This window comes from Pelophylax lessonae (assembly GCF_965119305.1).
Source record: "Pelophylax lessonae genome assembly, chromosome: 4".
Lineage (NCBI taxonomy): Eukaryota > Metazoa > Chordata > Amphibia > Anura > Ranidae > Pelophylax > Pelophylax lessonae.
This window is the reverse complement of record NC_138771.1, coordinates 606,347,333-606,363,242: the sequence shown is the minus strand read 5'-3', so window position 1 is coordinate 606,363,242 and position 15,910 is coordinate 606,347,333. Positions and strand designations below refer to the sequence as shown.

Sequence of the window (15,910 nt, the reverse complement as noted above, 5' to 3'; positions counted from 1 at the left end):
GAAGGCCCATGCTTTCCTGTACACTGGGGTATATAGGGGATATGAAAGGAGCGGACACTTCCCATCCCTGTATATGGCGCCCTGCCTGGGTGAGAAGCCTCTGCTGTACACCGCCCGGTCCTCCTCCTCCTCCTGACCTGTACAGAAGAATAAAGGCGAGGATGATGGGAGTAGTGGTGTCTATAGGTAAACAGGCCTCTTTGTGACCCCCATAGGGCTTTCCGCCAGCATCGCCCGGCTCAATGTGCGATAAGCCGGCAAGAGCAGTCGGCGGCACCAAGGTACGCATTTCACATCTACCGGGGGGCCCAAGTCCCGCCCGTCACCACAGGGCTTACGCCCGCCCACCGTTTCCCCTCCCCTCCGGTACCGGCGGCCCCCGGTCTCTCACCTCTCAGGACGGAGCAGACTCGCGGGCGGCGGAGATACAGAAAAAGAGAGCGAGCGCGGGCTGATGACGTCAACCTCACCCCTCGGACCAATAGGATGACGAGCGGGGGGGCGTAGCCGAGCCCGTCTGAGCTGGGGATTTTAAACTTGGCTACGCCCTCTTCCTGCCGCGCCACGTGACGCGCCAGGGCTAGAGGCCCGCGGCGCCATCTTGGTTGGGGCAGAACAAACCCTTTATGAATAATTGATGTGTAAACAATGGGGGAAGTCATGGCTGGGCAGTTTGATTTGCTGGGTTGAGGTGCTCCTGAGAAGTTTCCTGGCAGAGCGTCTTCTGAATGGGAAACTCCGGTTTTATCAGTGGAATTCCAAACATATAACACAATACAAAGATGGGGACCTTTAAGCCCTGTACACACGATCAGATTATCGAACGATCTGTCGTCCGTTTTTTGTGGCATGCTAGTCTGATGTGGAAAGTGAAGAGGTTATTTTCATACAAATTTTCCCGTACGACAGAATTCTACTTCAGAAGTGATGTCATGTGTTGGATTGCTTTCTATGTGTTCTTTCGTCTCTGAGCATGCCTAGTCTTGCTCTTAAGATTTTTTTCCGTCTAAATCTGTACAAATGAGACGAAAATCGGACATTGTATTACGGACAACAAAAATTTTATAGCATGCACATCAGGATTTTGTCAGCCGAAAAGTCGGAGTCAGCTGTCGAAAGCACCATACTAACAATCCGAAAATCGGCAGATCGGTCGTCGGACGAAATTTCCCTTCCGAATTTCTTATCGTGTGTACGGGCCTTTACTCATAAGGCTGCATTCATACCTGAACGTAGCGTCTTTGAGCTTTTTCCTGCATTTTTTAGGGTTGCCAGGTCTGCTTCCAAAAAATAGCGAACAAGCAGGAGGGGGGGGGGTAAAAGTAGTAGAAAAAAAAAAAAATTACAATTAAATTATATATTTTCTTACAAACATTTTAACACATATTAAAATAATCACTTCAAAACTTTACTTAAAATTCAAAACATCAAATACATTATAATAATATGTAAAATATTAAATTACATTTTATTTTGCTGTTGTGTGTATTTTATATTTGGCTGCGCAGCTTTGATAAACCTTTTGTGTTTAAAGCGGAGTTCCGGGCCATGGGGGTGAAATTTAGCTAAAAATACCCCCGGGACAGTCAGGGCTAGTACATTCCACAATGGATAGCCTCTGTACTGTCCCGGTCGCACTTACCTTTTAGAAGAAATACTTACCTTGAAAATTTCTTCTCCAGCGCTGCCATCTCAGGTGTGGGCAGCTGAAGCCAGCGCGTCCTCTTCCGTGTCCTCTTCTCCCAGAATGCGCCTGCACCGGCCCCGCTCGTCACTTCCTGTGTGGGCGCGTCATCCCTCCACAGCTTCTGGGCATGCCCAGAAGCTGTTTAGCAGGGAATGACGTGCCTGCACCGGAAGTGACAAGCGGGGTCGGTGCAGGAGCATTGATTCCTGGGAGCGATGACGTTCAGCTCCCAGGAATCAATGCAAAGAGGAAGTGACAGCGCGGGCCGCGGCCGCAGAGGGAGGAAGTGGAAGAAGAGCCGGTTCACACTAGCGTGACTTGTTAGGCGACTTGTCAGCCTGACAAGTCGCGCTCCCTCGCGGTCCATTGACCGCTACAGGACCCATTCTAATAGGAGTGACACAAGTCGCTCCGACTTAGAAAAAGGGTCCTGTACTACTTCGGGACGACCTTGGAGCGACTTGCATTGACTTCCATTATGTGAAGTCCCTCCAAAGTCGTGGTGCATGGTAATGCACAAGTCGCCCCCGAAGTAGTAAGGAGACGTGTCGCCTCAGTGTGAACCGGCTCAAAAGGTGAGTATATTTTTCTTCAATAACAAGGTAAGTAAACAAAAAAAAAAAATCGTAATTATCCATTCGTTTTTCAGGTGACCAAGAGCAAGCGGATGGCCCAAAATCAATTATGTCGATTTTGTGGCCGGAACTCCGCTTTAAGGAATAATTCTTTAATTTCAGTACAACGATGAGAAATATTAAAAAATATACAAAGTTCACTTCGAACTGATGGTACAAGCAGTCGGTTACGTTAGTCGGTCCACAAATTTCCAATGACGCTGAAAATTCGTTCAATGTTTACATTTGATACGGGAATTGATGCACAATACTGGAACAGTTTCAGTAAACTCAGAGCTGGCTCTTTCTTGAAAAAGTACGTCCACTTTTCAAGGGATGAATCGCCCTGCAGATGAACATAAACTTCTTCTAAGGCAGAAATTTCATCAAAGAGAGTGTTGGGTGGAAGTTCTTCTCGCCATGGTGATAATAAGCAGATGTTCGTCATTTCTTCGGCAGTCACGTTTCTGAAAACTCCTAATCGCAACAAGCAATTAGGAGCTCTTGGTTTGGCGATGGTAACTGTGCTGGGAGCGCGCAGGTGTATATATCACGCAAATACGCTGCCCCTCAGCGCTAGGGACCAGGCATCTTAGCAAAGATTCTGGAGAATAAAATGGGCGTCATTGCAATATTTTTTGTCACGCGGTATTTGCGCAGCAGTCTTTCAAACGCAATTTGTTTCGAAAAAATACACTTCACTGAATTAAAAAAAAACTAAACAGTAAAGTTAGCCCAATTTTTTTGTATATTGTGAAAGATGATGTCACGCAAATAGATACCTAACATGTTACAGTTTAAAATTGCGCACACGTGGAATGGCGACAATCTACGTTACTTAAAAATCTCCATTTTAAAAAAAATTTAACGGTTACCAGTTTAGAGTTACAGAGGAGGTCTTTTTTTTAGAACTATTGCTCTTTCTCTGGCGATTGCGGCGATACCTCACATGTGTGCTTTGAACACCGTTTTCATTTGCGGGCACATCTTATGTATGCGTTTTCTTTCGTGCGCAAGCTCACGGCAACGGGGGCGCTGTAAATTTTTTTAAATATATTTATTAATTATTAATAAATATTATTTAATATTATTTTTAAAATATTTATTTTATTTCATTTTTTTCTAGCACTGTTTTTAAAAAAAAAATTAAAATCTGATTACTTTCATTGCTTTCACAAGCGATGTAAACATCCCTTGTGACAGTAATAGGCAGTGACAGGTACTCTTTATGGAGGGAATGGGTGTGGGGGGGGGGGTCTAAAAAACCCCAGACCCCTCCACTGCACTTCAATGTATGCAAAATGCCGAAACTGGCATTTTTGAATACTGACAGATTTTTAAATTTGGCACTGTTAGCCGCCGAGTAAATGGGAAGTGGCGTCATGACGCCGCTTCTGGGTTGATACACCTGAGACCTGATCGGGACTTCAACCAGCCTGTGGACGCGCCGGCTGGTTGCTCAGGTCTCCCGGTGGAACAGGCGACCTGGGCAAAGCTGCAGGAGGTGGCGGGAGGTGGGGGGGGGAACGTCCCCTCCCGCTCCCAGGGATAATGGCCAAGCGGTTTCCGAGCCGCATCGGCTGTTATCTTCTGAAAGCCGACCGCTGGCTCTATAGAACGGTACCCGGTTGATGCCTGCAGCTGCAGGCATCAACCCGGTACAATCACTTCTGCAAGCTGACGTACAGCTACATCGATTCGCAGGAAGTAATTAATATTACGAAGTAACAACTTACATGCAACAGTGTTTCCTTTTACACATATCACTGGCTAACCTAAGGTGAATTTACACTGGAAGGGCTCTTTCACACGGGTGATCCTATCAGATCCGCCTGTCAGTTTTTTAGGCGGATCTGATCGGATCCTCCATGCAGCTCTATGGGGCAGCGGGTGTCAGCGGAGGCACCTCCGCTGACACCCGCTGCCATCCGCATCCGATCCTGTGCTTGAAATCTGGACGGATGGAAACCCTATTTTTCCATCCGTTCAGTAATCGGAGCGGATCGGATCTGATGAGAGCGGACAAGCGGTCCGCTCTCATCCGATCCCCCATAGAGGGCAGCGGGGGCTGAGACACCTCCCTCTCCGCTCTGCAAGCGGAGACGGAGCTGTCATCCACCGGCTCAGCGGGGATCGCGGATCGATCCCCGCTGAGCAACACGGATCCGCCTACGGAGGGGACCATGTGAAAGAGCCCGAAGGGACAACTGCCAGAGTGCTTTACCTCTCCAGCAGCTGTCCGTTCCTCACTGTGGCAAAGGGCAGTGTGGTACGCGACTCAGTGCATCACACAGCTTCCTTTTTTTTTGTACAAACTTTATTTGAAGTGTACAAAAGTACACTTCGTTCATGACGCTGTACAGCAATGTGATGTGCTACGCTGCTGTACATTGTTCTGTGAGCTCACTGCAGCCAGTGCCATCTTTTCTTTTTCAATAATTTTTATTGAAAGTTTTATGCATTAACATCAGAACAAGAACAAAGAGTGCCTCGTAGGGGCTAGGCCATCACTTCAACAAATTGTAACAGTACCCAAGGCAAACAAAAAGAAAACAGTGGTTACACACTCAACCTTCAAGCTTAGACACAGAAAATATGCTACACAAGCGTTACTCCCTGAGCAGGTAAAAGAGCACATATTCGCAATAATAGGCCCTCGTACCGGAGCCCCCAGTGATAAGTAGAAAAATACAAAAAAACAAAGGAAAAAGGTAAGAAGAAGAGAGAAAAGAAGAAGTAGGAAAAAGGGGAAAAAGAGTGGACCCAGCTCCGCGCCCCGCCCCCCACCCCAAAGACCCCTCTCAGGCCGGCCCCGTCAGATAGCTGAGCCATGGCTCCCATACCCTGTCGAAGCTACGCATCCTGTCGTCCAGCTGAGCCGACAGTCGCTCATTCACCATGATCCAGGACAATTTATGCCTCAGCTGCTCGAACGGGATCACAGGAGACCTCCAGGACCTGGCAATAGTAATTTTTGCTGCTGTAAAAATAAAGGTAATAAGCCTCCTCTGAGCCTTCGTGGCCGCCTCCACTTTCTGACCCAGGAGGGCCTGTTGCGGAGATTTAACTAGGTTCACCTGCGTCAGGGTGAGCCAGTGCCATCTTAAGAGCATTAAAGGGCCCCCAGGCAATGCAATGTACTGGGGCCCTGCCTACACAATCACCCACAAGAATAAAAATGCAAATTATCGATAAGGCGATATTTATTGGTACAGCAGTGCCAGGCTAATGACAGCTTCCAAGTTCGGCAGCTGGGTCCGGTGAACGCACACATACAGACGGGAATTAAGGCCCGTACACACGTACCGATCGTCGGCATACAAACGTCGGCGGACGAAAGATCTGCCGATTGTACGCGTGTTAGTATGGTGCCTCCGACAGATGTCTGCGCACAATCCGCGGACAAAAGTCTTTCGTGCAAACATGAAAATTTTTGTCTGCGGACACCAGAACGGACGATTGTTCGCCTGTCAGTACAGAATTCGGCCGACAGACCGCAGATTTGCAAGACTGGGCATGCTCAGAAAATTAAAAACACAGGGAAAGTTAACCATTACATGACATCACTTCTGCAGTCAGCTGAAGTCTGCAGACAAAATTCTTGTGCTGTCCTTGTGCTGTCTTTGCACTTTTCAACAGACACCGACATCCCGGGGAGAAAAGACGAACATTTGTATGCCGACGATCGGTACGTGTGTACGGGGCTTTAGACTTGACTGTCTTGTGTGAGCCTGTTCCTGTGAAGGTGGATGGGCATTCCTGCAGTTGTGGGCTGCTCCTCCACGGCCCAAGTGGCCTGACAGCAGCGCAGGGCCGACAGGCGCTTGCCACCTGCTAAGTTTGACAGCGGTATGCACACAGGAATAGGGACTAATGCTTGACTCAGGCTGGGTCACTGGGCAGTTTGGGCCCCTCGGGCAAGTTGCCTCCGGGCAACTGCCCAGCGTGCCCATTCGGTAAGATGGCCCTGGCTGCAGCATAGCTGTGGGCTGTGCTGCAGTGTGAATAGGTAGGGCTGGCCCCACCATGGGTCCTGCTGGGTTCATTGGACCCAGGCAGCACTTGGAGAGGGGCGGAAAATTGACTTTTTTTCCAGCAGTTTTGTGTGTCATCAGTTTGCGGCACGTTCCGAGCAGCCCGTACTGCAAGCTGATGAGTAGCCCCTCCAGGGAACGTTCCTCGTGGGATTGTGTTGTGCGCAATGACATCATACTGTATATCAGAGCACTCCATCTCACGCAGGGCAGGCTGAATCTTCTAGGGCGGGACATATAAAGTGCCGAGTGGCAATATCAGCACTCGGCACTTTATATGTATATGCATAACATATGATGTTTACAGTATGTTTACAGTATGGTACACTAGGCACAGCCCATAAATAGCACGTAGCACTTTATATATCTTATTTCGTGCACCTTTAGCACTATATGCACTTTTCTATTTTGCACATTCACGTTTTATAAGTGGTAGCGCCGAACCCAACATTTTTGCAATTTTTTCTAGAAAACAAATTGGCCTAAAATGTTAAAAAATCTTGATTTTTAAATTTTTTTTGGGGGGGGGGGGGATTGTCATATAGCAGAATGTGAAAAATATTGTTTTTTTTTTTCAGAATTGTCGCTTTTTTTAGTTATAGAGCAAAAAATTACAATCGCAGAGGTGATCAAATACTACCAAAAGAAAGCTCTGTTTGTGGGAAAAAAAGAACACTGTGTGTCAGTGCTGTGACAGGTGTTTTATAATGCAATGTGTGAATTTACCCTAAGAACATTTGACCAGAAGAGAAAATACCCGAAGAACATTCGGTTTTGCCCCATTCCCACAACAGCTTGTTACAGAAAGTGCAGAACGAATGTAAAGAAGTTTCACTGGACAAATAGCTGTATGAATTTTTAATAACATTTTTCCTTTGTTTTTCAATAAAATTGCATTGGCATCCTTTTTGTTTGTGTTTCATCAATGAAAATTATCACAGCGCTCGCAATCTTTGACAGAAACCAATCTGCCTCCAAACAGCTCAGTAAGTCCCAGAACCCTGCCTGTGCACAGGAGGGATTAAACAAGGCTTATGCAGCAGAGCGCCAGGGATCATCATACATCCCCCCTCTCCACCAGCCAAGCCATTGTCAACTGTGAGCAGCAGGAAAGCTTCACGTGACCTGAAAAGCCAAAGCAGAAACAGCTCCCAGGAGGTCGATGAAAAAAGCTAAGATTCTTTAGAAATACTGTATGTGGAGTACGTCTTTTCTAAGGCACTTCTTTTCTCAGATATAGCAATAAGATTCAGATATAAAGTGTTTTATGCTGCAACCTTATATACAGTATATTGTAGAGGGGAAAATAGAGATAACTGCCAGTAAAGTAAACATATTTAAAGGAGAAGTACAGTCAAAGCTCCTTTGCTGTACTCCTCCTATGGATCACAGGAGTGCAGTCTGTTCTGCACACCTGTGACCTGTTTTTAGTAGACAGCAGGCTGGAGCCCGCTGTCAGCTGATGTCACGGAGCTGGTCCAGGCTTGGGAAAGTTCGCAATCATATGGTCGGGATCCGGCCACATGCCTGGACCGGCATCAGGCTCAGCCTCTCAGCAAGTTGCTGAGAGCCTGGGCCGGGCCGCTTCCGCCCCCTCTACAGCCCAGCGTTCCAGTGAGCGCTGGAGGGGCAAAGCAGACAGCAGTGACTTACAGTGTTCTGAGAACCAAATGATTAGCAGTGTTTTATCGCTTGGTTCACCTAGGTAAGTATGATTCTAAAACTTTAAAAAATCCCATACTTCTCTTTTAAAGTGGTTTTAATGGTAGAAGGTTTTTTGCATTCATAATTTTAGCTCCAAAGTTAGCTCCTTCTTTAACCCTTGGGCAGTATCTCATCTAAACTGAATTTCCCACTGCGAGGGGTCCCTAAAATTTGACTTGTATATTGGTGCAGTCTTCTGGGAAAATCAGTAAGCCAATCACACAAGCAGGGGATGACATTTCTGGAGGCAATCTGTTTACCAACAGGGAAAGTTTCTGCCGAATGAAAAGGAAAGGTAATTCTCAATAATTATACATTACGTCATGGCTTGCATAGCAATTGTATATACACTGTACTATATTTTTTTTATTTGCTACTTTTTACACAAAAGTGGAGTTACTCTGTAGCAAGCTCAGCTGTACACCCCTTTTCTACAATGGGCCTAATTGTTCACTTCAGTAGTATTTTTGTCATTACTAATGATAGCATAGTAATATACTGTATATTAAAGGGTGTTTTGTGGGGAGTCATGTGATTTGACCCCTACTTTGCAGTAATTACATCCCAATTTTTTTTTAAGCCAGTAGTATGTAAAACACGCTCTAACAAACTAATACCTGATGCAAAAAAATTGCACACACAAAACGTGAGGACACAAAAAAAGTGCACAGGGTGTACACATGGACCTCCACTGAAGAGGAAGGGCCATTACCCTGATTCCCCGGGGTACAAGGCTCCTGACAGGGATCGAGGTACTCACTGGTCCACCTAGTCGAAACCAGGCGGACCCCGTTCTCTGGGAGGTCTGCCGAAACAGTCCCCAAGTACTAGGTGGGGCTCCCAGAAGGCCATATCCCCCCCCCTCCCAAGACTTTCAGGGCAGGCCTGAGGACCTACACCCTGCTAATCAAACTGTAAAAAAAGTGTACAATGCCAACAAAGAAAAAGCAAACGTGACAAACGCACAAATAAAGGTGGGGAAAAGGTAGGTGGAGAAGTGCATTAGTGCCATGGTGCAATACAACGGCAGGACCTTTGGCCAGGAATAAAAAAAGCCAAAGGCCCTACGACAGGTGCGAAAAAAGTGTGTCATGGTGCAGTAGCCTTGGTGCAGATAAACTCAAAGTAAACCCCATACACAGTGAGTACAGGGTACCCCTAGACTGCCACCCCAGGGGCGCATACTCCACAGGCTTCTTTTGCAGCCTAGCCTTCCGCCAGACCAGTGCCCCTCCATTCCACAGGAAGGTATCAGAAGTTAAGTGGGGTACACACTAGTAGAAAATATGCCGAAAATTCCCGTCCGAGGTAAAATCGTACGATTTTCGGCTAGTGTGTACACAACTTTCAGCAGCCGATGCCGACATTTTCAACTAAAAAAACGGAGGGACAAACACCAAAATTTTTATCGTCCGTCCCCAGACAACCAATTTTCGTTTAATGTGCATGCAGTACATCCGTGAAAAATCGGATACGAAAGACCGCGCATGATCTGAAGTTGCTGACAACCCGGAAGTCTAGGAACAAATGTCCCCCAAAAAAAAAAAAAAAACGGACGAGAAATTTCGTGAACATTTATGTCAACTAAAAACGGTTATGAACGCTGAGCAAGAGAGAGAAAAATCTGAGGATATTTCGTCCGATTTCCGTCAATTGTGTATAGGCCTTTAGAGAGCTTAGAGAGAACCTTGTCTACAACTGGGGACAAGCACAATGTCAGATTCAACCCAAGAGGAAAAAGGCCCTCCCACCGCCCCCACTGTTCCCCCCTAATTATATCAGGGAAGTACTAACTGGTTCCCCAATTGGTGAAAGGGAGTGAGGGTTCTTTCCCTAATAACTGATGAGAACAGATACTACACTTGATCTTAGCCAAAAGGCCAGAAGCAATTCCAATGCTGTAGCAGCACCTGGGTAATGGGAGATATTCAGTCTCATGCTAAGTGGAAGTTCCTACATTTAATGTTCTGATGTTCTTGGCACTACAACCCTCTCCACCTAAAGCCGGCCTTTGACCGCCCCCCCCCCCCCCCCCATCCTGCCGGGAGAATACAATGGCTCCACAGGAGGGATTTCCCCATCAATAATGTTGATGGGGGAGTCAAGCAATTTTCTTTTTCACCCTGCTCTGCAGGTGCTCAGTTGCTCCACATTTTTAAGCACTGCTAAATTTGTAGAGACCGAACTGATGATGACCTTTAAAGCAGAATCAAACCCTCATATCTTTCACAGCCAAAGAAGCTGCTTCTGTTTGAATTCAAATACCATGTTATGACTCAAGCCATTTGATGATTTGACAGTTTGGCTGAGAGCACAACCAAATGTGACAGTTAGCAAGCCTGGCATTCCAGGAATATGACTGTTTTTTTAAACCGTTAAATCGATGGGTTTAGTCCCACTTTATGATTTTCTGCTATTCCGGGGCTCTGGGCTTCACAAAATGGCAGCCCACAGCAAGAAGAAACAGGAGCAATGCTGGAGGCAATTTACAGCACATAATAATTGTTGGTAGCATAATTATTAATGTGGAATGTATGTTTCTTGCTAAAGTGCTAACAACTCAAGTTGTTATGGGTAAAGTACCACTTTAAACTTGGTAGAAAGTAGGGCAAGAGATGGAATACCCTATACCAGCCGTCACAAGAGGACCGTGGTCCGTACACAGCCCGAATGACAGTCCTATCTGGACACTGGCTCTGCCATTTAGCAGCCTGGGTGTTCTCTCTCGAGTGGTATCCTCCTTCCCCTGCTGACGACTCAGCATTCATCCTTTCTAGCAAGTAGAAGGCAGAAGCCACGACATGTCCGATGGGAGCTGCCCAACTTTTCTAATTAACAAGCCAGTGATTTGGTGTTAAGATGTGGGGCAGCCCTAGCAATCAGCAATCAATTACCTACCTGTTAACCAGCCAGCTCCTGCCCTCTGCCCGGACATGCCACGCCTTCTGCCTTCTACCTGCTGTGCAAGGTAAGATTGGAAAGGAGAGGAGATTTGTGATTTACCAGGGGAAATGCAATGCAAGGGAAAAGTCTCTTGCATAAAGGGGGCTGGGTTCAAGTAAGGGGGGCTGTGAAGAGAACTTAAATGCAAGTAAGGGGGGCTGTGAAGGGGCTGCAGTGCAAGTAAGGGGGGCTGTGAAGGGGACTGGAGAGTAAGTAAGAGGGTACTGTAGAAAGGGCTGGGGTGCAAAGAAGGGGGGACTGTGAAGGAGCTGGTGTGCAAGTAAGGGGGGGGGGGGGCAATGAAGGGGATTGGGATACAAGTAAAGGAGGGCTGTAAAGGGGACTAGGGTGCAAAGAAGATGTCAATGGGTGACAGAGGACACTGATGTGAAGGGGAGTGGGACTGTGAGGTGGGTGCTGAGGACACTGAGGTAAAAGGGGGAGATCAGTGATGTAAGAAGGGGGGCTGTGATGTAAAGTATTGGCAGAGAACATTGAAGTAAAGGAGAGGCTGTGATGTAAAGGGGGGCTGTATTGTAAAGGGCATGGGAATAATAGTAGCGCTACTATTATTCCCATGTACATTGTTATCAAATATTTTCAATATTTGCTTAAGTAGCAGCTATTAGTGGTATTTTTTTCTACCAGCTGTGCGCTGGCGCATCCTAGAGCGCGGAGATAATCATACAGTGTGGGCGGAAACTGAGGATTATTATTTATATTGTATTGTAAAGGGGTTTGCTGTGATGTAAAGAGGGTGCTGTAATGTAAAGGGGGCTGTATTTAAAGGGGGGGTTGTGATGTAAAAAGGGGCACTGTAATGTAAAGGGGGTTCTGTATTGTAAAGGGGGCGCTATGGTGTAAAGAGGGGGTTCTGCGATATATAAAAGGGGGCGCTGTGGTGTAAAGGGAGGACTGTGATGTGAAGAGGTCTGTGATTTAAAAGGGAGGACTGATGACACTGATTTAAAGGGGAAACTGTAATGTGAGGGGGATGGGCTGTGATATGAAGGATCTGAGTCATAGCACAAACATGAGACTCAGACCTCTGCTGAATTTTATTGACCAGACCTCCTCAAATTTTAATTCAATACCCCTGTCCTATACTCACACAGGGCTCCTACAACTCCTTGGTGAGACTTTGCTGGGTGGATCAGATCAGCATGGGTTAAAATGTAACACAATTTAATGTAGGCTCACTTACATCAAAGAAGCTGGTCCTGTAAACTTCTCAAGTGACTGGTGCAGGCATACAGAATCAGCCTCAGCAATCTGAACTGACTACCTGACGAAGGAGGCAGGGCCTCCGAAACGTGCTGTGGCCTTTCCCAGTCTACTGTCACTGGCATGAGTGTTTGCCACAGACGCCGCCGACATCCATCTTATTTTGGGTCTCTGCCTGTGTCTTACAGCTGCCATCCAGACTGCCGAGGCTGCTTCTGCACATCTGTACCAGTCACTTGAGCTGTACACAAGACCAGATTATTTGATGTAAGTGAAGCAGCCTCCAAGATAGGTGCTAGGATATAATTTAATATAGTGTGGTTTCCTACTTAACGGGAGACTGATAGATAAAACCTAGCAGCTTGTCTGCTTACAGAGAAGGCTCAGTTGTTTAGTGAAGGTATCCTATGTGACTCACAGTGCTGCTGCTACTGCTGTGATAGGCTCTTCTGTATCCAGGCAACCGTGGAGGGTTCTGGGTGAACAGGAGTGTCCCTTGCAGATCAGCAGCATGAATATGAATGCTCTCCCAGCCAATTACAGGGAGTGGTGCCTCTGAGCATGCTAGGTGTTTATATTTAGTGAGCACATGGGATCTGGGTCTTTTTCCAGAGAGAAGAGGTCCAGCTGGGGAGGGGGACTGTTGCCTCTCCCCAGCACAGGCTGCCATGTGGCCTCAGGGGGGGACCTGAGAGCCTAAACAGTGAATGCTCAAACCTAGGGTCATCCTGAGAGCTGACTGTGGGAGGATGTCCATGGATCCTGTCTGGTATCACAGGGGAAAGTAACCTGCGACCAGGGCCTTGTGAGTACAGACCCCCCTAAATGGATCCTAGAGACTGGTGATGCTGAATCCCCCTCTGGGTGCTAGAGATTAGCTGCTGGGTTAAAGGAGACACCAGCTGGTTTCTTGAAGAGTAGGTACCACTCAATTCCTTTGATTTGAAAGGGACTTTCACAGATGGAAACTTTGTGTGCCTTTCCAATACCTTCCCAGCTAAAGTTCTATTACCATTTGGACTCTAAAATTGTTTAATACTGTGTTTTTGTTTTTTTTTTCACTGTGTACTGATCGCTGATTGTGCTTGTTTTTACAAGTGTACTTTTTGAATTTAGTAAATCTTCCTAATGAGACACAGATGGCCAACAAATGACAGGTATAAGAGCCTAAGTATACATAATATATACAGTGCCTTGCGAAAGTATTCGGCCCCCTTGACCTTTTGCCACATTTCAGGCTTCAAACATAAAGATATAAAACTGTAATTTTTTGTGAAGAATCAACAACAAGTGGGACACAATCATGAAGTGAAATTAAATTTATTGGATATTTCCAACTTTTTTAACAAATAAAAAACTGAAAAATTGGGCGTGCAAAATTATTCAGCCCCCTTAAGTTAATACTTTGTATTGCCACCTTTTGCTGCGATTACAGCTGTAAGTCGCTTGGGGTATGTCAGTATATCAGTTTTGCACATCGAGAGACTGAAATTTTTGCCCATTCCTCCTTGCAAAACAGCTCGAGCTCAGTGAGGTTGGATGGAGAGCGTTTGTGAACAGAAGTTTTTAGTTCTTTCCACAGATTCTCGATTGGATTCAAGTCTGGACTTTGACTTGGCCATTCTAACACCTGTATATGTTTATTTGTGAACCATTCCATTGTAGATTTTGCTTTATGTTTTGGATCATTGTCTTGTTGGAAGACAAATCTCCGTCCCAGTCTCAGGTCTTTTGCAGACTCCATCAGGTTTTCTTCCAGAATGGTCCTGTATTTGGCTCCATCCATCTTCCCAATAATTTTACCATCTTCCCTGTCCCTGCTGAAGAACAGCAGGCCCAAACCATGATGCTGCCACCAGCATGTTTGACAGTGGGGATGGTGTGTTCAGGGTGATGAGCTGTGTTGCTTTTACGCCAAACATAACATTTTACATTGTTACCAAAAAGTTTGATTTTGGTTTCATCTGACCAGAGCACCTTCTTCCACATGTTTGGTGTGTCTCCCAGGTGGCTTGTGGCAAACTTTAAACTACACTTTTTATTGATATCTTTAAGAAATGGCTTTCTTCTTGCCACTCTTCGATAAAGGCCAGATTTGTGCAGTATACGACTGATTGTTGTCCTATGGACAGAGTCTCCCACCTCAGCTGTAGATCTCTGCAGTTTATCCAGAGTGATCATGGGCCTCTTGGCTGCATCTCTGATCAGTCTTCTCCTTGTATGAGCTGAAAGTTTAGAGGGACGGCCAGGTCTTTGTAGATTTGCAGTGGTCTGATACTCCTTCCATTTAAATATTATCGCTTGCACAGTGCTCCTTGGGATGTTTAAAGCTTGGGAAATCTTTTTGTATCCAAATCCGGCTTTAAACTTCTCCACAACAGTATCTCGGACCTGCCTGGTGTGTTCCTAGTTCTTCATGATGCTCTCTGCGCTTTAAACGAACCTCTGAGACTATCACAGTGCAGGTGCATTTATACGGAGACTTGATTACACACAGGTGGATTCTATTTATCGTCATTAGTCATTTAGGTCAACATTGGATCATTCAGAGATCCTCACTGAACATCTGGAGAGAGTTTGCTGCACTGAAAGTAAAGGGGCTGAATAATTTTGCACACCCAATTTTTCAGTTTTTTATTTGTTAACAAAGTTTGAAATATTCAATAAATTTCATTCCACTTCATGATTGTGTCCCACTTGTTGTTGATTCTTCGCAAAAAATTACAGTTTTATATCTTTATGTTTGAAGCCTGAAATGTGGCAAAAGGTCACAAATTTCAAGGGGGCCGAATACTTTTGCAAGGCACTGTAAGTGTCAGCGTCACCTGCGGGACCAAGAGACGGGGAGCGCACCGTGGAGGTTGTGAACCCAACGGCTGACTGCTGGGAATCGATGGCTCAGAGATGCAACTACACAGGGTTGCAGCCATGGTCCTGGATAGGGAGCTAGAGCATACGATTCCCCAGGGCGCAGAGTCTAAGAGCCAGCAGGTTTTCACCAGAGCATCTGATGGTTAGAATGGACTTGGTGGCAGCTGACTCCAGGTCTTGGCCCCCAGGATCTCTCAGCTCATGCTCACCGCTGGCTCTGGTGGATGGAGAGGAAGCAGCAGTCCAGGGCAACAAGGGATAGTCAGGAGAACAAGCCAAAGGTTGGGGCAACAAGCAGCCAGGGATGGTCAGAAGGACGAGCCGAAGGTCAAGGCAACAAGCAGACAGGGATGGTCAAGCAAACAGGCCAAGGTCAGTACAGGGAGATCAGATGTAGAGCACGCGGCAAGAAACACTCAGGGAAGCCTTCACACAATTGTTGCTTGGGCAAAGCTGGCTTGCAGTGCGCAGGTTATTATAGTGTTTCCTGTTAGAGGCTGGGGTGGAGCCATGCTGAGAGAAGATTACATAAGCACATAGGTGTGAGAGCACGGCTCCTAAAGCTGGTACACAGATCAGAGAGGTAAGCAGACAGTCAGGGCATGAAACATTACTGCAGATTCATGACAATAAGAAAGTTAAAGCCAAGACTAAATATGTCCTATATTACAGCTTACCAGTCCTTAGATGTGGTGGATGTGTTTGTTTTCTATTTTCAGACTTTTTTACCTGTAATTTCGTATGGCGATCCTGCTAGTAACACACTTCCTATTCTATGGTGAAAACACTCACCCACTAGACAAAAAATGTCCTACGTGCCGCACATCACTGCA

General features: G+C 46.2%; 1 protein-coding gene across 1 annotated transcript in view; it reads right to left on the bottom strand.

Annotated features, from left to right (window-relative positions):
• TNPO2 (transportin 2) overlaps positions 1–512 on the bottom strand; it is a gene marked incomplete at its 3' end in the record, with an annotated part of 78,330 nt that extends 77,818 nt beyond the window's left edge. The window contains exon 1 of the mRNA XM_082254296.1: positions 392–512. The remainder of the gene's footprint in view (positions 1–391) is intronic.
• Between the last annotated feature and the right edge of the window lie 15,398 nt (positions 513–15,910).